The sequence below is a fragment of the Leptopilina boulardi genome, unplaced genomic scaffold (genome assembly GCF_019393585.1).
Source record: "Leptopilina boulardi isolate dan_hultmark-lab unplaced genomic scaffold, ZJU_Lbou_2.1 LbouV2_150, whole genome shotgun sequence".
In the NCBI taxonomy this organism is placed as follows: Eukaryota; Metazoa; Arthropoda; class Insecta; order Hymenoptera; family Figitidae; genus Leptopilina; species Leptopilina boulardi.
The window spans coordinates 2,470,679-2,496,638 of record NW_026137697.1 but is presented as its reverse complement, the minus strand read 5'-3'; the positions used below and the strand labels follow the sequence as shown (position 1 = coordinate 2,496,638).

Sequence of the window (25,960 nt, the reverse complement as noted above, 5' to 3'; positions counted from 1 at the left end):
TTATTAACGAACAATCAAATTCTATACTTGTACTTCGATATTTTACATTTTTGCCAATAACATTTTTCATTCTCATATTTCCAAATAAAATCAAAGAAAAAAAAGGGGGTTTTAAAAAAAAAAAATAAAACTTTTGAAATAAAATTTTAGTAATTCATTTTTTTTTCTAAATTGAAAAAATTTAACAATAAAGCAATTACAAATTTTTTTCCTTTTTTTATTTTTATGTTTATATTAAAATATTATTATTATTATTATTATTATTATTATTATTATTATTATGTTTATATTAAAATAATATTTTTTTTTCACCTCGAGCCCTAATTAGTAATTATACACAATTATTGTGTAAAATAAAAAAGGAAAAAAAATTTAATTTAATTTTCGAAATATGCATAGACTTTCTGAGGTTCATGATTATACATATTCATGGAAAATGTGTAGTTTACAAGAGCATTTCACGGACAAGATATTTTATATATATATATATATATATATATATACATATATATATATATAAGAGAGTTCTCAAATATCTATTTGATCCGCTTAAGCAGAAACTTTATTGGATTCATCCAAGTTCACACACTGAAATATGTAACTTGAAGCTATAGCTATATAGAAGCTTCCCATTCGGAAGAAACCCCCCTTTTCATTCTGTTTTCGTAATCAAGAAGCAGCTTTAGGCGAAACTAACTCGAGAAACTGCAGAAACTTCAAAGTTAGCTCTTTCAAAGTTCACGCAATTCAGTGCTTCATGGCAAACATTTTCAACTTTCTCGCATATAAAAAAAATATATATATATATATATATATTTATTAAAAAAAAAAAATACATTTATTATTAAAAGAACAAATATTATCATATAATTTTATAAAGAAAAACTCACTAAATCTAAAGTGTAGTTTGAGTTTAATTAGTATATAATATTGTTATACATATATACTAATTATAATAAAACTTTGTAGCAAAAACAAAAAAATCCTATTTTTATTATAATTAATTTTTAATTCCATTGAATTTAGACAGAAAAAAAAATTGTGCCAAAAAAATGTATGTTTTAAATTAAAAAAAATTTTATGAAAAAAATTAATGGTATTTCGTTTTTTTTTGTTTTAGGTAAGTGTCCAAAATATATGAAGTTTCCACTGTATCAGTAAGTTATCCAAATATTACTTTTCCAAAAAAAAAAAATAGTTTTATTTTTGCAATATTTGAAAAAAAAAATGCAAAACAAAAACTTTTTATTACATTTATTTTAGATAATAAATATATATATATATAAAGAGAACAAAAACAAAAGTTCGTTTTTTGCAATTTTTATTGTTACAATTATTTATAATTGTTGATTTTTATTATTAAAATTATTTCCCTTTTGTTAAGAAAGGAGAAAAATTATTTTTTTTTTTTATTAAATTGTTATTAATATTAAATTTTTTTTAAATGTTTATTTCGCGCTTAATTTAATTTTATACATATATTGCTTTATGAAAATTTCTATATATATATATATATATACAAACAACTCGGATTATTTTGGCACAAAAACAATTTTCTGTTTGGCAATGAATTTTCTCTTGTTATAATATAACATTTTAAAATTGAAACTGGTCGTCAACAAAAGAGTAATAATTTGAATTTCTAATTTTCGTTTCCTCGGAATTTGTTTACATTTATAAAAGCAGTAGTAGATAAATCATTGAATTTCATTAATTAATTAATCAATAAATATTGAGCAATTTACTCTCTACTAATTTAAAATGTGTCTCACAATTAAGTTTCGAAAACATTATATATATATATATATATATATATATATATATATATATATATATATATATATATATATATATATATATATATATAATATTTCTCATTTTATTTCCAATTAGTCATTTCTCTTAATAAATTATAATTCACATAAATTTGTTAATTATAAAAAAATTTTTTTTTTAAAATAGTTATCAATTTACATGAATGATAAATGTCATTATTATGAATTATAAAACGCTGATAATAATTTCTATCTGAAATTAATAATTTAATTACTTTACTGTTTATAGTTATTACTGTTTTATTATTATTGATGAATTAATTAATAAAGTACTAAGTACTGTAAATTGAGAATTATTAGTGAGAGAACTAATTTTTTTAAATTATTTTTATTTATGAAAATTTGATTAGAGAGTAAAAAAATTTTTTTTTTTTTTCACTATCAGTGAATTTTATAAATTTTGGAATATAGAGAAAATGAAATCGATTTAGAAGTAAAAGAAGGATAAAAAGTTCATGTAGGATATTAAAAATCTCATGAGATTCGCGATTTTAATTTAAAGAGGTGGACACGGAAGTAAGCTTTCATTTAATCATTATTATCGGTCTTCATACCGTCTGGTCATAAATCTACTCGTCACAGCAATTTCAAAATGACGTCCCTGATGACATATGATAAGCCATTGCGACCTAATTTTGGATCGCTTATACATATATACACATATACATGTGAAAATGAAACGAGCAGAGCAATTAGTGTAATTAATGACGAGATAAGTGCGAGAGTCTTAAAGATAGGGGCGTAATCCGATTTTCCAAAATGTTTCCCCCTCAATTTACAAATGTAATTTATATATAAGCCCTATAAATAATTTTCATTCTGATTTGTATAATTAATTTCCGATATCTTAACTTTTCACACCATAAAAAATTAATAATTATTTTTAAAAAAAAAATATTTTCTTAATGATTCTAATTGAAAATTTTTCATAAAAAAAAAAATATTGATATAAATTACAGAAAAAAAAGGAAACATCTTTTTTTGCCTCCTGAGAAAAAGATCATAAAAATTCTAGAAAAAAAAAGAAAAAAAAAAAATGAAGTGTACGTTTTGTGAAGTTGAATTTAGACGCTTTACTGTTCAACTCGATCCAATTTTCCTTTACAGTGCGCGTATTGCGTAATAATATGAAAAGGTACTACTGCATTGAATGCATAAGTACTTCCGGGCCAGCGTATATATAAAAGTTAAGAAGTTATATTCGTGGCTGAAAAAAATTGCTTCTCTTTTACTCTAGTGTCGTAAATTCTCAAGTATTATTATTATTTCTCGCGTCTCGTAACACTCTTAGTTTTATAAGACCAGTCATAAAATATTATTCTTCATAATTATCATTTTGCATAAAAATAAAAATAAAAAATTTTTTTTTTAAAATTCATATGTAGGTTGAAATTAAAAAAAAAAAAAAGAAATGCCATTTATATACTTATTGTCAAAGTCGCGAGAAAAATACATTTAATAGAAATAACTTATTCACGATTAAATTGAACGGAAAATGTTTGAATACTAAAGGCATTAATTTACATAAGGTCAAGTATTTTTATATTGTGTAAACTTTTGATGAGCAATCGATTTAGATGTATACAAAAGAAACTGAATAGAAAAGGTTACAGAGAGGAAAAAAAATGGGGGAAAAAAAAGAGAGAAAAAGATATGGGAAACAAATAAGAAGAAAAAGTATTATAGACACATGACAAAAAGAAGAAAAAAATGCAGAATAAAAAAAAAGTATTCTCAAAGAGAGAAAATTATATGAATGAAAAAAAGGATAAAAAGAAAATTCTTTTTGTATAAAGAACTGAAAAATCAAACAAAGAACTGATTGCGAGAAAATTGGGATTAAATTATCAGGTATTGTTAGCCAAGTTTCGGCCAATATTTGCCCTAGTTTTGTACCCTAATCTTGTAAATGCTGTAATTAGAATTGGCACTCAAGATTTGTCCAAGTTTTGCTTCCCAATCTTGTCTATGTTTTAATAAATATTGGCTCCCAATATTAGCCCCACATTCGCCCAAGTTTAGAATAGTAATCAGTGTTGCAATTAGTCAATTAAAATTGGCAGCCTAGATTAGCCCCACATTCGCCCAAGTTTAAAATTCAGTGGAGTAATTAATTAATATTGGCACCCAAGATTCGACCAATATTTGCCCTAGTTAGCCTAGTTAGCCCCACATTCGCCCAAGTTTAAAATTCAGTGGAGTAATTAGTTAATATTGGCACCCACGATTAGCCCTATATTCCCCATGTTTAGAAACGTAATCAGTGCTGAAATTAATCAATCAACATTGGCACCCAAGCTTAGCCCCATATTCGCTCAAGTTTAAAATTCAGTGGAGTAATTAATTAATATTGGCACCCAAGATTCGACCAATATTTGCCCTAGTTTTGCGCCTCAATCATGTAAATGCTATAATAAATATTGGCATCCACGATTAGCCCTATACTCCCCCATGTTTGGAAAAGTAATCAGTGCTGAAATTAATCAACATTGGCACCCAAGCTTAGCCCCACATTCGCCCAAGTTTAAAATTCAGTGGAGTAATTAATTATTATTGGCACCCAAGATTCGACCAATATTTGCCCTAGTTTTGCTCCTCAATCTTGTAAGTGCTATAATAAATATTGGCTCCCAATATTAGCCCCACATTCGCCCAAGTTTAGAATAGTAATCAGTGTTACAATTAATCAATTAAAATTGGCAGCCTAGATTAGCCCCACATTCGCCCAACTTAAAAATTCAGTGGAGTAATTAATTAATTACCCAAGATTCGCCCAATATTTACCCTAGTTTTGCTATCCAATCTTGTCTATGTTATAATAAATATTGGCTTCCAATATTAGCCCTATTTTTTCCCAAGTTTAGAATAGTAATCACTGCTTCAATTAACATTGGCATCCAAGATTCGCCCCATATTTACCCTAGTTTTGCTTCCTAATCTTGTAAATGCTATAATAAATATTGGCTTCCAATATTAGCCCCATATTCTCCCAAGTTTAGAATAGTAATCAGTGCTGCAATTAACATTGGCATCCAAGCTTAGCCCCACATTCCCCCAAGTTTGAAATTCAGTGCTGCAATTAATCAATTAACATTCGACTCCAATATTAGACGCACATTAGAAGTTTAGAATCGTAATATTGAAATTAATTAAAATTGGCACCCAAGTTAGAACCAACATTCGCCCAAGTTACCTAAAATTTAACATTAGAGCCAGTATTTGACGAATATTAGGCACAAGGGAAATTGTCACATCGACATTAATCGAGAATTAATTGCCCATCTTGGGCCAATATTGGTTCAATATTGGAATATAATTTTTATCCAAACAATTGTCTATTATTGCAATTAATGTTAGTAGAATTAGTCTAATTTTACTCCTTGATAATTTTAAACAATTATTTGCAGTACTATTAATTATTGTCAGTTTCGACGAATATGGGCCTTCTCCTGGCTGCCAATATTAATCAATTACAGTATAGTAAATTTATATTCAGCTAATTTTGTACGATTAATTAATTAATTATTTTTCTATGCCAATAATTATACAATTTATTAAACTTTGGTACAAAACTAGGGTGAATATTGGCGCAATGTTGGGTGCCAGTTTTAATAGATAAATTACAGAATTTGATGATTAATTTTCAGGATTGCTTAATCAATTTTGTATTAGCATTGCACGGCTAATAGAAGAATTCTTATCAATCTTGGGTGAATATTGGGCCAATATTGGCAGGGGAAATCTTATCAATTTTTTTACATATTCAAAGCTAAGGATAATTTAATTTTTATAATCGTTAGTGAATACTAACAATGTGCTTCTAATTTTGAACTAATTTTAATTAGTATGAATTTTTTTTCTATTCGAAAGTTATAAAATACAAAAAAAGAAAAAAAAAAAAACTTACGAAATATATAGGGAAATAAAGAAGATTGATACCTAATGATAGAGGTCTATGGTCAGTGATTCATAGGTGATTATAAAATAGATAGTAATTAATCTTTGTATCCGTAATGTTGTCGAGGCTATTCGTTGACCGGATATACTACTTTCCGCATAGATGTTAATCAATGAGAGAAGCGAGCCACGGATTCGAAAGGTCAACTTAGCTCAATGATTTATATATATATATATATGACAATATTATCAGGTTTATTTTTTAATATTCAATTCTTCTTTATAATAATGGTCCAGCATCAAAAAAATTTCGTTACAAAATTGTCATCGGATTTTTTTTCCCCTAACCTTGGGATTGTCTTTGTCAGAATAAATATGACAATGAGATCTCATATCTCTAAAAATAACAGGAAACAATTGCACAGCTAATCGGTGCACGCGAGTAAAGTGATACATTATCGTTTCACTTGATCTTGCGATCTTGAAATTAGTTTGTAAATATTGTGATCAGGGTGCGAAGGTTTTAGCGTTGTCTCGATAATCAAACTATTGTTTCATTTTTCTATTTTGTTTACTATTTACATATGATTCAGTTATTTTTTGAAAATAAATTTTGAAAATATTTTATTTTTTTTAATTATAATTTATATAAATATAATTCATAAAAATATAATTCAAAAAAATATAATTCATAAAAATATAATTCATAAAAATATAATTCATAAAAATATAATTCATAAAAATATAATTCATAAAAATATAATTTATAGAAATATAATTTATTTAACGATTTAAAAATTTAAGCACACTAAATGTTGAATTCACGATAAAAAAAATATTCGATGTTTAGGTGAAGTAGGTTAAAAATTGAAGTAGCCGTTATATCAACTTCTTAAACCTGACCTATATTTAGTGAATAAAAAAACTTTTTGATATAAATCGCAATAAAAGTAAAGCAAAAAAAAAAAAAAAAAGATAAAGAAAACAAGGCGTTCTTAGAGACAATAATTCGTAGAATTCTTTCTTTCTTTCTTTTTTTTTTATTATTGCCCTCTGGAATTGTTGTTGAGATAATTTTTATAATAAAAAGGGAAGAAAGTTTTTATTCTCATTGAATATTTCAATATTCGCAAGAATGAAATATAGAAAAATTATTTATTGCGATTCTTTTATCGTTTTGATTAATACAATTTTTTTTCAATTTCTCAAATGCGCGGATTTCATTTTTTTTTCAAAATCTAAAAAAAAAAACTACAAAACAAAAATATTTAAAATCAACAATTATATTAATTTCAATTTTCAATTATATTAATTAGAAATACACAATAATGAAATTAATTCAGAGGAAAAAAAGAAAATATTTTGTTATTGTCATATAAGAAACAGAGAAAAAGTATAATAATAAAAAAAAAAGTTAAATGTTAGTTTAAAAATGGATCATAAAGTAATGACGGAAGGTCATACAGTTGGAATATATAGCTTTGTGACGATTCAGGCATCGTAAAATAAATTACAAGTTTAATATCGATATTTGAAACGTATAAAAGTTAATAGTTACACGTTTTTTCTTTTTTTTTTGGAAAATAATATTTATAGTTCTCTTTTTATTTTTATCAATAAACCGAATAAATTGACATCACAAAATAAATGTTCTCAAAACGAGAGATTGAAATAAAAAATAATTAATTTCAATTTTTTGATTTAAAAAACATTTTTATATCGTTATAAACATCAATGAAATTTGATAATGAAAAAAAGATTTATTTATCTATTTGTAATTTAAAAATAATCGCTAATTTGAATTAATTACTTAAATTATATTATTTTATTATTTTATGATTTTATAATATTATAATATTCTAATATTATAATATTATATTATTATTTTGTATTATATTATTATTATAATTACAGTGACTGTAAAATGTAAATTTTCGTCGACATAAATGTGACATGGCGGCAAATTATAAACAAGGTCACGTGACGTGTCTGCCATTTTCATGTAATTAGTGCGTAAATTTACAGAGAACTATAAATATTTTCTGCCATTTGATGAAAATGTCAAAATTTCTCCTTTAATGTAATATTAAATTGAACATGTGGGCATTAAAGAAAAAAATTAATTAACACGAATTTTTTTCGCCTATAAAAATTTACTAAAATCAATATAAAAAAGTATACATTATTTTTATTAATATATAATTTATAAAAAATGTAATCATTTTAATATTGTAAAAAAAATTTTTATCATAAAATAAAATACAAAATAAATAATATAAAATATAATCAAAATCGAAAAAAGATGATTATATTCGTCCCTGACATTTGGGTAAAAAGTTTATTTATCAAAGAATTATAAGTGAAATTACAAAATCATTAATTCTTTCATTTATTTTTAAGACAAAATTCAGAATTCCTTTTTGATTTATTAATATCTCTGAACTTTGGAGAATATGGAACTTTTTTTTCACTGGATCAATTTCAATATTGGCTGTATACCAAATTTTCTCGAATATGGGACAAATTTTTTTTTGTGCCAATATTTACTGTTGTCTACCAAAAAAAAAAACAAAAATTCATTTATTTTTCAATCATCAAAATTAGTTTTCTTATATTAGTAATTTTGATTCAATTTTCTTGAAAGTGCTCTTATGCATTTTAGAATATTATATAATTAAATAAATTCCAAGTATATGTAAATTGATGAAATTAATGTAACATTTTCCATCAAAGCTTGTAGTTGAGATGTGAGCATAATTTTGGAGTAAAAGCATCCTCATCATTTGTACGGATTCACGTACATTATCAGTTTGAGAGTACAACATGCATATAATTTACATCCGATATACGTGTATATAGCTATCTCATTCTCTCTCTCTCTCTCTCTTTCTATTTTGCATTCAACGTTCTCAACATAACTAGAAACCAAAATACGAGAAACGTATATAGTTCCTATAAATGTGCCGCGTCGAGCAAACTTTCACATCCGCCAAAAGCTCTCGAATAAACTTCATACCCAATAAAGTTCCTTTTCTCTAAACACCTAATATATTTCTCTCATTCATTTAAAACGTCTGTTTTATGTTCCTTTCTATTTTGTAAATTTCTATTTTATGAATTTCTATTTTAATTTTTTTTACTAGATTTCTATTTTATGAATTTTTGTTTTAATTTTTTTAAAATAAATTTCTATTTTATGAATTTCTATTTTAATTTTTTTAAATAAATTTCTATTTTATGAATTTCTATTTTACAAATTTCTATTTTATTTATTATAATTCTCGCAAAATATTTTCGTTTTATGTTTTCAAAATTAAATTATTTTCATATACTTGTTTTTACAATATTCTATATTGAAACAATTCCTCTGGCTCTGTTTTTAAAACTTTAAAATGTTTATATCCCATGCAAAAATTCGCCAACCTGGCCCTGACCTGGTTGAAACAGGGAACCGGGGCCAAATCAGGCCCTGCTCGGGCCCTGGTTTGAATCGGGCTGAAATAGGGCTTTTCCGGTAGCCCTGATCGAGTGTCACATCTGAATTTGGAGCTTCCTGATCTGGGCCCTTTCAAAATTTCTTCATGGGTATGTGCAGAAATTTTTCCAGGGCCCAGATCAGGGCCGGATCAGGCTGCCCTATTAGGAGATGAAACACCGCGCCTGATGTGGCCCTGATTAGGAAATCCACATTTTTTGATCGCCTTGATTTGGCCTTGATCAGGTGTAGTGTTTTTTTCCCTACTAGGGCCCTGATAGGACAATTTCTACCAATGCAAAAATTCGCCAATCTGGCCCTAACCTAGTTGAAACAGGGAACCGGGATCAAATCAGGCTCTGCTCGGGCCCCGGTTTGAATCGGGCTAAAATAGGGCTTTTTCTGTAGCCCTGATCGAGTGTCACATCCGAATTTGGAGCTTCCTGATCTGGACCCTGCCTGGGCCTTTTCAAAATTTCTGCATGGATATGTGTAGAAATTTTCCCAGGGCCCAGAACGGGGCCGGATCAGACTGCCCTATTAGGGAATGAAACACCACGCCTGATGTGGCCCTGATTAGGAAATCCACATTTTTTGATCGCCTTGATTTGGCCTTGATCAGGTCTAGTGTTTTTTTCCCTACTAGGGCCCTGATAGGACAATTTCTACCCGTGCAGAAATTTGCCAACCTGGCCCTGACCTGGTTGAAACAGGTAACCGGGGCCAAATCAGGCCCTGCTCGGGCCCCGGTTTGAATCGGGCTGAAATAGGGCTTTTTCTGTAGCGCTGATCGGATTCCCTGTTTCATGCGAATTTGGAGCTTCCCTACGTGGGCCCTGCTAGGGCCCTTTCAAAATTTCTGCACGGATATCAATAAAATTACAGTTCAAAAAATAAAAATTTATAACAAAGAACTGATGCAAAAAATGAATCCTTATATTCTAATTCGTGAAATCCAAATTTATAATTAATATAGAAAGAAATCGTATAAATTTTCTATTCGTTTGACGGATATTTTAATGAAATTATACGAAAATTACATATGCAGTAAAACTAAAAAGCAATTAAAAGGTTTCCAGCTTAACTTACAATTTCATCGTGTAAAATTTATTCTCTTTCTCTATTTTACATATATATATATATATATAAATATATATATATATATATAAGTTTGAGATTCCAATTTTGTGAAAATTCTGAATCATATTACGATTTATTTGAGCCTGCAAAATTCCGTTTAATATTACCCGCTTTACTTCAAGTGACCTAATATAATTTCACAGACGAGAGAATGCAGTCTAGAAATTAAGTGAGAATCGTCAAAAGGTGGAATGAACATTTTAATAAGCTAAATTTCCCCCGCGTTTATTCTAATGAAATTATAACTTAGTCTTAATTAAAATAGCATTTTCCCCTTCCTTCCCCAAAAAAAAGTCCATTTCAAAAAAAAAAAAAAAGGAAAAATTTGAAAGTAATTAAAAAATACATATTTTGCTACTGTTGAAAATTCAAGTCGAGAAATATGCAAATCAAAAGGAAAAGGGGGAAAAAAAAAAAGAAATCTCGAAGAAAGAGACTGTTGGCTCAAAGTAAAGCTTATTTTGTAAGAGGCGAGACCGTCGACCTCATTTTCAAAGTTTTTTTTTTGTTTTATTTCCACCTCAAGAGGTTTCCACTTTGCTGGAATTACATGGCGAGTTGGAAACAAACAAAGAAGTATACAAGGCATTTGACAAAAAAAAAAAAAAATTTTCCATATCCAAGTGCATCTATTTTTCTCTGCCTTTTTTTCCCCTGTTTTATATAGAAAAACTGAGATAAAGAGGTCGATGAATGAATTAAAGCTATAGGCTCAGGATATTAACGGAGTCATTTTACGAAATTGCAGCACTCAAAAAGTAGTTGGCTGGAAAAAAACGAGAAGGGAGGGTGGGGGGGATTACGTTCAATTCGACCAATTTTAGTAAATTGGATGTTTTCCGCTTCTCTACCGAGAATATGAGATGTATAATTTTTATCTCAAAATGCAAAAAAAAAAAACAGATATTCGAATATGGAGAAATCAAATAAATCTGCGCGATTATTTTTGAATGAAAATAAATTTTAATTTTTTTAGTTATTTTGGTAAAAAAAAAACATATATTTTTTTTAAATCGTAAATTGAATTTAGTTGACTTAGACATAAATTCTCTAAATCTTATATATCAACTCAAGAACGTGAAATTAAATTACAGCAAAACTAACTTCGAAGTTTGTTTTATTGATAGGAATTATATCAGAACGAGGGGAAATTGATGCTCTAAGTTTTGCAGATAAAACGTCATCTATAAATCTCATAGACTCTTGATGTATATATCTTCTTCTTCTTCTCTTATATTCGATTAAGTATATTCTGTGGGAAAATTGCCGAACTGAAAATAGCTAATAGGATTTTTTTTTTTTTTTGCCATTCCAAATAGACAGTGGATTAAAACTTCTTGTTATAAGAAAAAGTAACTTGGAATTATCGTTACACTTTGAAAGCCCTTTCGGGGTAATTTTTTTTTTTAGTGAGAAAAAAATAAAGAAAAATCGTAAAGTAGAACAAGAATGAGTTAATAAAAAAAAAACGAGTTGTTCGATTCTCTCCAAAAATGGTTGAGAATCGATTCTTTGTTTCCTCGAGTAGAGATCATAAAGAAAAACGAGTAGCTACTTTTGAGAAAACTTGAGAAAAGAATTTACCCACAATTCACATAATAATTTGAAATATACGACCATATTGCTTCTCTTAAATATATATCTTTATATTAAATTTCAGTTACTCTCAAATTTTTTTTTTTTCTACTTGAATCAATTTTTAGCAATTATATTTATTATTTTTTAATAACTATTATTTGAAACCATAAAATAATTTTTTTTTTCATTTTAATTTGATAAATATTTCAAAAAATGCCAAAATTAAAAAAGAAAGATTATTATTGCATAATAATAATAATAATTCATAATTATAAAAATTATTTATTGATTTTAATTAAAAAAAATTTAAATTTATCTTTCATATAAAAAACAATATAATTGTTTTAAAAAAAAATTGGTGGGGTAATATTCAATTACTCATAGTTCATTACGCACGTGTTCATAAAATCTCGCGTGAAAGACAACTTGACTATATTGCTTTTTTTTATGAACCATAAATTGAAAATGAAAATCTATTCGTATTGACATAACAGTTTGCATCATTTAATATCACATTCGATTAGTTTAAATTGTCTCTTAAATTTTTTTTTTTTAAAGCTTTCTCAATTAACGCGTTACATGCTTGATGAAAAAAGGGATAATCTTTCAAAAAACAAAAAAAAAATTTTTTTTCTACTTTTATCATAATAATTTTATATAAAAAAAATAATATACAAATAATATTTTACAAAATCCATTTTCCCTTCTATTATAATTTTTTAATTATAGAAAGAAATTATGTTTTAATTATATAAAAAAAAAAAAATATTGTTTCTTAACGTGAAAAACTTAATTTGAAAAAGATATAAAAGATGAAAAAAAAAGAAGTTTTAATTCAGAAACAACAGTGTTAATAAATTTCAAGGTTGTTTTTTTTTTCGATATAGTTTTACAACGGTAATATGTGAAAACCTTGAAAAATAATTATTGTTTAATACCTATTACGTAAATCTCTTGGAAAGATCTTCTTTCCGAGGAATTTGAAATTGCAATCTGACAGTTTTCACTTGGAACAAAGTTAATGTAAATGTGGAACAAGCTAAGCGTGCTCACATCCCGGAAGACATCTTTTAATGCATCTACAAGGCCGTTCCCGAGTACATCGCCTTATTACTTATATACTCGTGAGACATATTTTTAGAGTCTCTTTGAAAAAAAAAAAAAAAAAATTTTTTTTCTTTTTTAAATCGATTTTAAAAACTAAAAAAAATTTCTTATGCTAATTATATTAATTAATAAAAAATAATAATAAAAATAATAATAAAAATAAAAAATTAATTTAAAAAATTAAAATATAATTAAAAACATAAAATTTACATGAAAAATTATATAAATAAAAATTTGCCAAATGTGTTATCAGTTACGTCACATATGTAATAAACTGGTTACATGTGACGACGTGTTGCTTTTTGTTTTCAAATAAATTTTCATTGGCGACAACTCGCGAGTTCTTCACTTTAATAACCAGGGTCAATGATGGAACATTTTTTTTTCTCTCTCATCTATTTATATATATATATAGTAATATATTTGTTTCGCTCTAAAGAATAATTAAAAAAAAAACAACAACAAGAAACGATTGTGACAATTGAATCTGGGAAATAAATTTGTTTATTGGGATTAACGGTCTCGTTGTTGTCCTTGACAAGTCGAGGATTTAAATCCTTGAACTAGAGCAGTTCAATTATTGAAAAGTGAAGGCTCATATATGACGTGCGATAAATCGCCACTCAAACAAATGCGAGCAACTATATAAATGTTTACAAAGAGAGTGCTTAAAAGCTTGACACTGTGTATGTATGTGTGTGAGAGAGAATGTTTACGATCATCTCCGATTCAGAAGTTGTTTAGGGCATTAAACGATTTGCCAAAAGGATTTAGAATCAAGGGAGATATGACTGTTTGTTTATTTGTATTTGTTTTGGTTTTTTTTTTTGAAAGAATTTCATGCATTTTTTACAGGAAACAAATTTTTAGATACTTTTTTTCTTTTGTAAACAAATTTAGGATTTACGTATTATTAACCAAACATTGATGATTGATTGATAGCCAATATTGGATTAATTTAGACTTTTATGACATTATTTGGTTTGCCAATATTAAGCCAATATTCAGCCTAGTTTGATATAAAGAACACTGAGAATGAGAGATAAATGACTAGTCACCATGATTCAGCCAATATTCGCCCAAGTTTGGTAGGAAATGGTTAAAATAATTGCCTAATACTAGCACCCAAGATTGGTCCAATATTCGGCCAAGTTTGGTAGACAATGTTGACATTATTTGTTCTGCCAATATTAAGTCAATATTCAGCCTACTTTGGTAATAAAAACATTAGGAATGAGAGATAAATGACTAGTAACCAAGATTGAGCCAATATTCGCCCAAGTTTGGTAGGAAATGGTTAAGATAATTGCCTAATACTGGAACCCAAGATTGGTCCAATATTCAGCCAAGTTTGGTAGACAATGGTTACGATGATTGCCTAATACTGGCACCCTATATTGGTCCAATATTCATCCAAGTTTGGTAGACAATGCTGCTAATGACAGATAAATACTGGCGCCCAAGATTAATCCAATATTCGCCCAAGTTTGGTAGCCAATGTTTACGATAATTGCCTAATACTGGCACCCAATATTTGTCCAATATTCACTCAAGTTTGGTAGCCAATGTTTACGATAATTGCCTAATACTGGCACCCAATATTTGTCCAATATTCACCCAAGTTTGGTAGCCAATGGTTACAATAATTGTCTAATACTGGCACCCTAGATTGGTCCAATATTCGCCCAAGTTTGATAAACAATGCTGCTAATGACAGATAAACAATAGCACTCAAGATTCTACCAATATGCAGCCAAGTTTGGTAGCAAATACTATAAATAGTAGATAAATACTAGCATCCAAGATTCTACCAATGTTCAGCCAAGTTTGGGAGAAAATGCCACAAATAACAGATAAACACTGGCTTTATAAGATTAGTCCAATAGTCCTCGATTTTAGGATCTCTTTTTTGTAACTAATGAATCAAAATTGGCATCCAAGTCTGGACCAGGATTCAGCCAAGTTTAAACAAAAATTGAGCTAATTTTCCATGGCATTGTTAACTAAACTATTGAAGCTTCAATTGCGAATCTTTGATGAATATCGAAACAATCTTGAATGCCACTGTTAATTACTTTTTGTTACGAAACTTGGGGGAATATTGGCTCAATCTTGGTTTGTAAATATCAATGAATCAACCATAAGTTTTTGTTACCAAACTTGAATAAATAAAACCAATTTTTTGTGCCAAGTATTAATCAATTTTTTTCGAATCTCGGGTGAATATTGGCCCAATCATAAAATCCAAAATCTACGAAAATAAATTATTATAACCACACAAAGTTGCATTTTTTTTTTTTTTTTTTTTTACTTTTAGTGAATACACATTAAAAATCATTTTTTTTATTTAATATACAATATGTATGTATTTTTATTGCAAGAGATTTTATTTATAAAAATAAACTTAGTAATTAATTTTACTACAGAGTTTTTAATTGATTCAATATATCAATTTCAATTGGGTTTTTTTTTTCAATTATTATTATTTTTTTCAAATATTTAATGAATTATTTAGTTTCTATTGCTCACTTATATAATTGGATTTAAAAAATTAATTGGCTTTGTTACCGTGAAATATTTATTTATTTGAAAAAAATACAGAAAGCACTCTTTGTGTGGTTTTCACTTTTAATTCACTGTTGAAGATGAGAAAAAAAAAATTCTCATATAATATTTACAGGTCAAGTGATTTCAATGAATGCATTGTGTTTTTTTTTTTTTTCAAAGAGCAATAATTTCGATGACTTTCAGGTTTTTTATTAATATAAAAACTATAAATACAATAATGATAATATAAGAAATAATAATTTTTTATGAATTTTTTTTTTTGAAATTTATATTACATACATTTTATTTATTTATATTTTTGTTTGGAAAATTTGATGACTACCATTTTTTTTTTTTTCAGAATGTTATTTATCATGACATTTCTTGCTTGTTGCAGATAATTGAAGTTTAAATATTCACGGCATTATCCGTCCTCATGGATTCACGAAATTTGGAACCTGCATTTTCGTGTTCAGTTCGAAGCAAAATTACGATTAGGTAGGTGGGATTTTTTATTTATTGTCTTCTTTTTTTTTTTTTTATTTTTATTTATTGCTATTTTTTATCATTGCAATAATTTTATTTTTCAATTTTTGAAACATAGAGGATAATTTTTGGAAAAATTATAATTTAATGTAATTAATTAATACAAAAATAATATGTAATGAGAAAAATAGTAAAAAAAAAAAAAAAATAGTAAAAAAAATAGTAAAAAAAGAAAACGTAATGATAATTTACAAATTACTAATGTTTTCTTGTTTTAATATATAAGAAAACTGCGACTCATCTCATCATTTATATATATATAAGGAAAAAACTTTATTTGTACTTTCACTATTTATAATCAATATTTACTATCAGTATTTTATTATCAAAGGTTAAAGCAAATGACTAACAAGCGAGAAAATATTTTATAAAATAATTTTAAAATTAAATAAAATATTTCTGGGACAAAATAAAATTTTTTTTTTAAATATATATATATATATATATATCTTTTGGAACACGTGTGAGAATAACAGAAGCATTTAAAATCGATTTTATGATTATAGTCATTATTTACTCGCGGAGAGATCTCGTCCTCGATTTCAAGTTTAACAATATATATATTTCTTATTAAATTTAACCTTTAAAATTTAAGTTCTAACCTTTATGAAAATTCGCGTGACAATTATTATTTTGTCGGGGACATTAGTTGCGTGCTGGATCATTTTACAAAAAAACAAAAATTACATTCTTTTGTCTAATGTTGCAAAAAAAAAAAAAAAAATTTTTTATTGTTAATACATTTATCAAAAATTTAGATATTATTATTGCTTTTATTTTTGCGTACACAAAATATGTGCTTGATACTTTAATAATTTACTGCTTATTGTCTCATTTAAAATGTACACTGAATCATCAAAAAGACATTTTTCTAAATTAAAACAAATTAATTTCTTTTAGATGAATTTTTTTTTTTTGACAGATCTTTTTTTTAAATTAAAATTAATTTTTTCTTATAATATGTCGTAATGTTATAATGTTGAGTTAATTTTCATTTAGTTTTTTTTTAGTTAATAATTTGTTATTTTGTCTTGACGAAACAAGTTTTTTCTACTTAAATAAAATTATTTATTATAAATAAAAAAAAAAAAATAAAATAAAATGAAAATAATTTTAAAAAATTTAAATAAAAAAAACTAAAAATTAAATAAATAATTCTATGACCTTGAAATCTTTATTTCTTTATTTAAAAACATTTATCGTTATTATTAAATGAACAAAAAAATTTTTTTTACAAATAAACTTATGAATAAAATAGTAAGCAGATTTTTTTTTGTATTTTTCTATTTTTAAAATATTTTTTTCAATGTTGGCAACGAGGGAGAAAAATTGTAGGCGTTTTAGTATTGATTAAAATACTTGCAGTCCTGACACGTATATTGCTACACGGTCAGCAATATGACCGTGACAATGAACTGCATCTAGGCTAGGTAATGACACGTTATTTATCCTATGCTGAGCTTCAAGTCTTACTAATTGCGCTCTGTCTTTTTAGTCTTTAAAATTACCCCACACACAATCGTAATCACTGTCGTTTTGAGTTTCTTTCTTTTTTTTTTTTTCATTTTTTGTTCTTTTTTTTTATTATTACTCAACGCTTTATTTCTTTTGCTGCATATGATAATAGTATATTATGTGGCAAGCACGTAAAGTAGTACTTTTTAGGTGAGGATGTAATTTTCAGTACGAGCTGTCGTTAGTGCGACGTAGGTGAGACGAAGGCGAGCTGTAGGTGAGATGAAGACGAGCCGAAGGCGAGTCGAGTCGAGCCGAAAGCGAGCCGAGTCGAACCGAAGTCGCACAGACAGCGAGTATTGAAATCATCCGAACCTAAAAATTACTACGTGCGAGCCACATACGCTATTTTTTTCGCCATTGTTATGAAAAAGTGAAACAATTTTAAAGAAAAAAAATAATAAAAATTGATAAATAAAATAAAAGCAAAAAAAAAAATTATGCAAAAATTAACAACTGCCTAAAAAAGACTTTATAGGGCAGTTTACTGCCTAAAAAAGACTTTATACGGCAGTTTGCTGCCTAAAAAAGTCTTTTTTAGGCAGTTGGCCCAAACTGCCTTAAAAAGTGCTACTTTATCTGCCCAAAACAGGCACAAAAAAGACACTTTTTCATGTCAATGGCGAAAAAAATAATATTTCTGCCTTTAAATCTCTCGATGATTAATTATTATATCCATTATATATTATAAAACTCAATAATTTTTATATTTCACTCTTTCGATAATTAGTAATTTTCTCTATAATAATCAATAATAATTGGCACTTGATAAATGTTATTTATAAATGATGGGAGATAATTAATGTACTTTTCATTATTTTTTTATTCAATTTTTTTATTTAATTAATTTGCTCATCAATTATTTTAATTTAATTCACATGAATTTTTCTTTAAATTAATTTTACAGCAAATAAAAAGTAAAATAGATGTAAAAAAAGAAAGAAACGGATTTATTTACTTTTATATTTTTTAAAATGAATTTTACACTTAAATAACATTGCAATTAAATATAAAAACCTAAATTATTAATAATATTTATAAAATAAAATTATAAATTCAAAAAATCTGATCTTTCTGAAATTTTTGTTTTTTCACGTTAAAAAGCTTTATGAAACAAAAAACCACTCATTGGATTAAATATAAAAAGAAGATTAGCTCTCATATTAAAAATATTTTTTAAAAATACAAAAAAAAATACATGTAAATATGGCTTTGCGTAGGAGAAAAAAAAATAAATAAAATGTACATTGAAATAAAAATATTCGTTATTTAAATATAAAATTTAAATGATTTTGTTTGATTTAACACAAAGTAAATATAATTTATATATAGAAAAAAATTATATTTTCATCATTACTTTAGTATAGCATTATTTGCTATTATGTAATATTTGATTAAAAAACGTTCTACTTTAATTAAATAAAAAAAATAAATTCTGACATTTTTGTTTTTCAAATTTAAAAAAATCTCATTCTTTTGAGAGAAAAAATTATTTTTTAAAAAATGATATTTAAATTTAATTTATTATATAAAAAAAAAATATATGAAAATGAAAATTGGATTTTGTGAATTATAACGCGGGAATAATAAATAAATCGTATTGACATTTTTAATGCATATACGATGTGAATAAAGAAGCATTAATTGCGTTGAACAAGGGATTATTTGGGATTGCATATGAATTATATAAAAAAAAAAAATAGTCTTGGAAAAAATTGATTTTTACTCGTTTTTGAGGTAAAATATTTAGGGGTGAATTTTTAGGGATAAATGAACAGTGCTCTCTGGATTGCATTTATGGTTAACAAAGAACATCCTGTACCATGGTTTCAACGACCACGGCACATATATATATATATGTAGGAATAATCCGCCGAGCCACCAACGCCAATTAAATTTCGTGCCGCTAACTGCGATTATAGATCACGCTTTCCACGAATGTATTGCCTCTACATCCAATCGAGCCCAATATCCAAATTATTCGCATAATTTCATAATCCAACTTGAATATTCTACTTCATAAATTTAATTTTTTATCAACACCCAACGTTAATAATTTTATTATTACAAATTTTCCTTGTTTGATAATTGTAAATTTATTTAATTTAATAATAATAAAAAAAAATGAAAAGTCTGTTAATATTTAAAACTCAATTATTTGTTAACGTCAAAATATAAAAGAGTTTTGATTGTTGAACAAATTCTTCTTTTTTTCATATATTGAAATATTCTAGTATATACTTTTATCCCGAGGATTTTTAAGATAATTCATTTCACTTGCAAATATTTTTCTTCGGCTTCTGCCGGTGTCGTAACTTTTGACCTTACCATTTATCATACTAAACTTGTCTGACACTTCTTGGCAGAAAATTTTCAAAAGTATTATATGTATAGCAAAAAAAAAAAAGAAATAAAAAGCACTTGTGTGAAAGTTTCTCTAATACACAAAAATGCTTTATAAATATTTAACAGACTATCTCCAATATTATACGAGTAAAATTCTTCTTTAATAAAAAAGTGTATAATTTTCATATAAATTAGAGAGAAAACGGGTATATTGTTTGGTGGTTTTTTTTTAACCCAAGCACTTAAAAAATTAGAAATTTTTCAATTTCAACATTGTTCTTATACTAATTAGAAATTATATTAATTAATTTAAAATTTTAATACTAAATTTTGAATTTTAGTCAAAAAAAAAGAAAAGTTTTACGGCCTTTGGATACTAATAACGTTTGAAACATAACTTAGTATGTAAATTTAATTTCAATAATCGATTTTTAATGAGATTATATTACAGGATATGAACCTGTTTTTTTACGACTTTGTAAAAACTTGTTGCAATAAAAAAAAAAAAAAAAAACAACAACTTTTATTAAAATTTAGAGACAATTTTATTTCAGTAACCGGAATTTTAATAATTAAACAAAAATATATTTTTAAATCAACATTTAAACTTTTATTATTATTATTATTTTTGTTTTAGAAAAAAAAAAAAAAATGAAAAACCTAAATTGTTTTTGATGCATAGAATATTTAGGTTGAATGTAAATATATGTAAAATTGTTGAAATTAAATCACAAATCAAAAGACGTCCTTTGCATGGAACTGTTGTCTCTCTCATAAAGTCAAAATACATATATACATACACACAAACACATTGAACTATATAGGTACTGAGATCGTTCTGTTTGCTTTAAAGCTTTCAACTGGTAAACCAACGAGAACCTCCTCGTTACAGCAGAGCAAATAAACAATTACCACCAGGCTCATTACTACGAGGTTATATAGTTTAATGAAAACTCTCTGCTCTATAAATCGCGCACTAGGTGATTGACGGTATAAATAATTGTTCTTCCAACACACGACGAGGTTGTAGACTTTTTGAATTATATGCCACTAGCATACGCTTTGATAAATGAAATGTATTATTTTCATGATATGCTTTTTTTTCTCATTCTATATAAATAACGACTTTCTGTTCGAGTCAGTTTTAAAACGAATAGATAAAACAAAAAAAAATATATATATATTTTGTCTATTATTTTATGGCTTTGTTACTTTACTTCAAAAAAAAAAAAAAAACGAGAAATAATTTTTTTTATCAATTTTAGAGATGAAAAAAGAAGAAAAAAATTAAATTTATCCTTTTGTGAATTTTTTTATTATTTATAATAATAAAGATAATAATAATAATAATAATAATAATAATAATAATAATAATAATAATAATAATCTGTTGACAGAATCAACAATGCGAAAATAAACCTTGAAATTTTTTTTTTATCATTGATCTTTCTATTGACCCGAGAAAAAGTCCTTGTAAACACCTTAACTTCTGCTTAACGGAAAACATATGATTAACATACTTATTATAAATTTTTGTTTTCTACATGTCATTACTTATTCACTGTTTAGTTGAAAATTATTATTTTGTACAGAAAAAAAAGAAAATTCTAAAAATACCATTTTTCACCTAATAATTGAATTTACTCTTAAAATGAGAATCATTTTACATTCGTGGAAAAGAAATCAAATAAGAAAAAAATAGTTGACAAGAAAAGAGAGAAAAGTAATTAAATAAAAATATGAGAGAAACATGATAGACGAAATTCTTCTTCACCCTCATTTCCCTTATATGTGAGCTCGACAATAAATCTGTGGGTACAGGACACGAAAATTGCAAATGCCTATGTCACCTATCTTACACTACTGTTATCATTATCCTTGTCCCTAAAGGACATTTTGAGGACGAAAATATTTAAAGTGTCTCTTGTAATTTCTTTTCCTATAATGTGAGGAATGATGATTTTTTTGGAGAAAAATTTCTTTTTTTAAATTATTTTTTCCTTAGATAAAAACATTTGAAATTCATAAGAGACATCGAAAAAAAGAAAAACTTATTGGAGATGATAGTTTCATCGCTTATATAATTTATAAAAGTTTCTCTCCAATACTTTAATATTTGTAATTGAATTAGGTTTTAAAACAAAATTTTTTTGAAAAATGAAAATATAAAAAATTACCGACATAGAAATCTATCTTACCGACTGAAGGTAAAACAGATTTTTGAAAAAAGAAAATATATAAAATTACCGACATAGGAATGTACCTTACCGACTGATAGTAAAACAGATTTCTGAAAAATGAAACAAAAAAATTACGAATTAGAAATGCTCCTAAGAAAAAAGTCACGAATTAGATATGCGCCTAACAAAAAAGGCACGAATTAGAAATGCGCCTAACAAAAAAGTCACGAATTACAAATGCTCCTAAGAAAAAAGTCACGAATTAGAAACGCGCCTAAGAAAAAGTCACGAATTAGAAACGCGCCTAAGAAAAAAGTCACGAAAAGTCACGAATTAGAAACGCGCCTAAGAAAAAGTCACGAAAAGTCACGAATTAGAAATGCTTCTAAGAAAAAAGTCACGAATTAGAAATGCTCCTAAGAAAACAGTCACGAATTAGAAACGCGCCTAAGAAAAAAGTCACGAAAAGTCACGAATTAGAAATGCTCCTAAGAAAAAAGTCACGAAAGGTCACGAATTAGAAATGATCCTAAGAAAAAGTCACGAATTAGAAACGCGCCTAAGAAAAAAGTCACGAAAAGTCACGAATTAGAAATGCTCCTAAGAAAAAGGCACGAAAAGTCACGAATTAGAAATGATCCTAAGAAAAAAGTCACAAAAAGTCACGAATTAGAAATGCTTCTAAGAAAATAGTCACGAATTAGAAACGCGCCTAAGAAAAAAGTCACGAAAAGTCACGAATTAGAAATGCTCCTAAGAAAAAAGTCACGAATTAGAATGCGCCTAAGAAAAAAGTCACGAATTAGAATGCGCCTAAGAAAAAAGTCACGAAAAAATCACGAATTAGAATGTGCCTAAGAAAAAAGTCACGAAAATGTCACGAATTAGAATGCGCCTAAGAAAAAAGTCACGAAAAAGTCACGAATTAGAAACGCGCCTAAGAAAAAAGTCACGAAAAAGTCACGAATTAGAAACGCGCCTAAGAAAAAAGTCACGAATTAGAAACGCGCCTAAGAAAAAAGTCACGAAAAAGTCACGAATTAGAAATGTTCCTAAGAAAAAAGTCACGAATTAGAATGCGCCTAAGAAAAAAGTCACGAATTAGAAACGCGCCTAAGAAAAAAGTCACGAAAAAGTCACGAATTAGAATGCGCCTAAGAAAAAAGTCACGAATTAGAAACGCTCCTAAGAAAAAAAGTCACGAATTAGAAACGCGCCTAAGAAAAAAGTCACGAAAAGTCACGAATTAGAAATGCTCCTAAGAAAAAAGTCACGAATTAGAAATGATCCTAAGAAAAAAGTCACGAAAAGTCACGAATTAGAAATGCTTCTAAGAAAATAGTCACGAATTAGAAACGCGCCTAAGAAAAAAGTCACGAATTAGAAATGATCCTAAGAAAAAAGTCACGAAAAGTCACGAATTAGAAATGCTCCTAAGAAAAAAAGTCACGAATTAGAAATGATCCTAAGAAAAAGTCACGAAAAGTCACGAATTAGAAATGCCTCTAAGAAAAAAGTCACGAATTAGAAATGCTCCTAAGAAAAAGTCACGAATTAGAAACGCGCCTAAGAAAAAAGTCACGAATTAGAAATGCTCCTAAGAAAAAATTCACGAATTAGAAACGCGCCTAAGAAAAAAGTCACGAAAAGTCACGAATTAGAACTGCTCCTAAGAAAAAAGTCACGAAGTAGAAACGCGCCTAAGTAAAAAGTCACGAATTAGAATGACTTATGATTTGGTCACTGATAACTTAGGATTCAGTTATGATATACGATTTGGTCACGAATATTTTGCGAATGAGTGACTAATGATTTACGATTTGTTCACTGATGGCTTTCGTCTGAGTCACAAATAAGTCAGTCGTGAATTCTCACGAATGAGTTACGAATAACTAATAATTCATCCTATCAAAATTGTAATTATTAATTTAAAATACCAAAATTGTAGTTATTAGTAATTTAAATATTAATAATTTGAAACTTCTGAGGTGTTTTCTTATTGTGTTGTATCGCTCCACTATTAGTTGTATGTATTGATTCGCGATACGTTGTATCATAAATTTTTTGTGAATGTCTGCTTAAAATAATACTTTTCTCTGAGTGAATGAAAATAAAAAATTAAATAATTAAAAAAAATTATAAAAATAAAAATTGAATTTGTCATTTTGTTAAAACAATTTGATTTTTCTGTTAAAGGTGGATGGTGTTTCACTGTATTAAAAAAAATTGTAAAAAAAAAGAAAAATATTATTTATGAAATATTTTCTCCCAATCTATAATAAAATTTGAAGAAATATTACAATTTTTATGTATATAATATGAATTTTGATATCTATACATCAAAGAGAGAAATCTTTTGAAAATGATATTCTTGTCTTGAAAATTCATATACACGAAAATATCATTCCATCAATATTTTAGTATTGTCATGCGTGTTTTCCAGTCCTTTTTTTTTGCGAAAGCCGAACAATAACACAAATCCCCATGTCATGGAAGGATTATCTCTTTCTCTCTCGATCCCTTTTTTTTGTCATCAGGCTTCATCTCTTTTTAAACATTTTTATTTCGTTTTTCCTTGTTTTTTTGACATGACAAATTTTCCCACCTTCATCACATGTTTTCTGAAACAAAAAATTTAGATAAATGGACAATTTTTAATTAAAGATTTTTTCCCCTGTATTTCTTAGATTAAGAAAAGAAAAATCGTCTTTAATTCAAGAATTTTAATTTAAAATTTTTTATTGTTAAAAAAAAATTTTCAAATCGAAATTTTTATTTTAACAAAAGGAGAAGTTTTTTTAAAAAAAAATAAAATATGTAAATTCTAAGATGGTTATTTTTCACTTAAGAATAATTCATTGAGCATTATTTTAAGCACCTTTATATAATAACGTCAAAGTGTCTCGTATCCTTTTCAACGTTCAATCGATTATCGTATCATTTTAAAAAAGAGACGATAGAGAGGTGTTAGGTAATAATGAATATAAAAATAGATTAGGTTTCTCGGATAATTTGAAAAGGTTCACTAGATTCTCTGATCGTGAAGCTTTAAGGATGCTCAAAGCTAAATACATGCATAAAATGCACGCACACATATTAACACACATGCACACGAATTGCTTTATTACTACCCGAAGAGGAAATTCCTCGTCAACCTAGTATTTATTGATTTGCGATGGTATAGAGCCGATGTTATATTGTCCTATAGGGGATTTCGTTTGGCTTATGGAGATACATGGTAATATACGATAAACAAAACCTTGGACATAGTCCCATAGTCCGTTCACCGATATAGTTTATATATTTATATGTGACATATATCGTTTTATGGCCCACATTTATGTAACATGCTCAAAGACGTGTATTACGACTACAATTAATTATCACTATTAAATGTGTCAACAAATGTGAACCGACAAATCAACCATAACTTGGTCTTAATTTTTGCTTTACACCTGTTGTTTTTGTACGAATTGTCATTTTGCCAAAAGAAAATATGGTTTTTCTTTTAACAAAAAAAATTATCAAAATTCTTTTTTTTAACAACTAACAATAAAATTCGTAAATTTTAATTAGTTTTTTTTTGAATTTTGAAATTCTGATGTCAGATTCAGAATCGGTGACCTCAAAAATCCCCGAGTAGCAAATTTCAAGAGAATCTGAGAGATTTAAAATTTTTTCAAGTGTAGAAAAAAGGTATCAAGGTAAAAAATGGTACAAAAGTAGAAAAAAGTTATAAAAAGTAGAAAAAAACAAGAAAAAAATCTAAATGTTGAAAATTTAAAATATAGAAA

At 26.7% G+C, this 25,960-nt stretch overlaps 1 protein-coding gene and 1 long non-coding RNA gene across 6 annotated transcripts in view; one reads left to right on the top strand and one right to left on the bottom strand.

Moving 5' to 3' along the window:
• Positions 1-25,960, top strand: part of LOC127276647 (octopamine receptor beta-2R-like) — a 168,696-nt gene that overhangs the window by 128,324 nt on the left and 14,412 nt on the right. For 4 of the 5 annotated variants that reach the window (XM_051297238.1, XM_051297237.1, XM_051297235.1 and 1 more), the window contains one exon: positions 15,977-16,077. The gene's annotated coding sequence lies outside the window, so the exon portion shown is untranslated. Of the gene's footprint in view, positions 1-1,120; positions 1,158-15,976; positions 16,078-25,960 lie in introns of all 5 variants that reach the window. The other variant, XM_051297239.1, reaches the window with a different exon arrangement.
• The window catches only part of LOC127276649 (uncharacterized), a 218,290-nt gene continuing 216,792 nt past the window's right edge, over positions 24,463-25,960 (bottom strand). The window contains exon 9 of the long non-coding RNA XR_007842228.1: positions 24,463-24,787. This is a non-coding gene — a long non-coding RNA (uncharacterized LOC127276649). The remainder of the gene's footprint in view (positions 24,788-25,960) is intronic.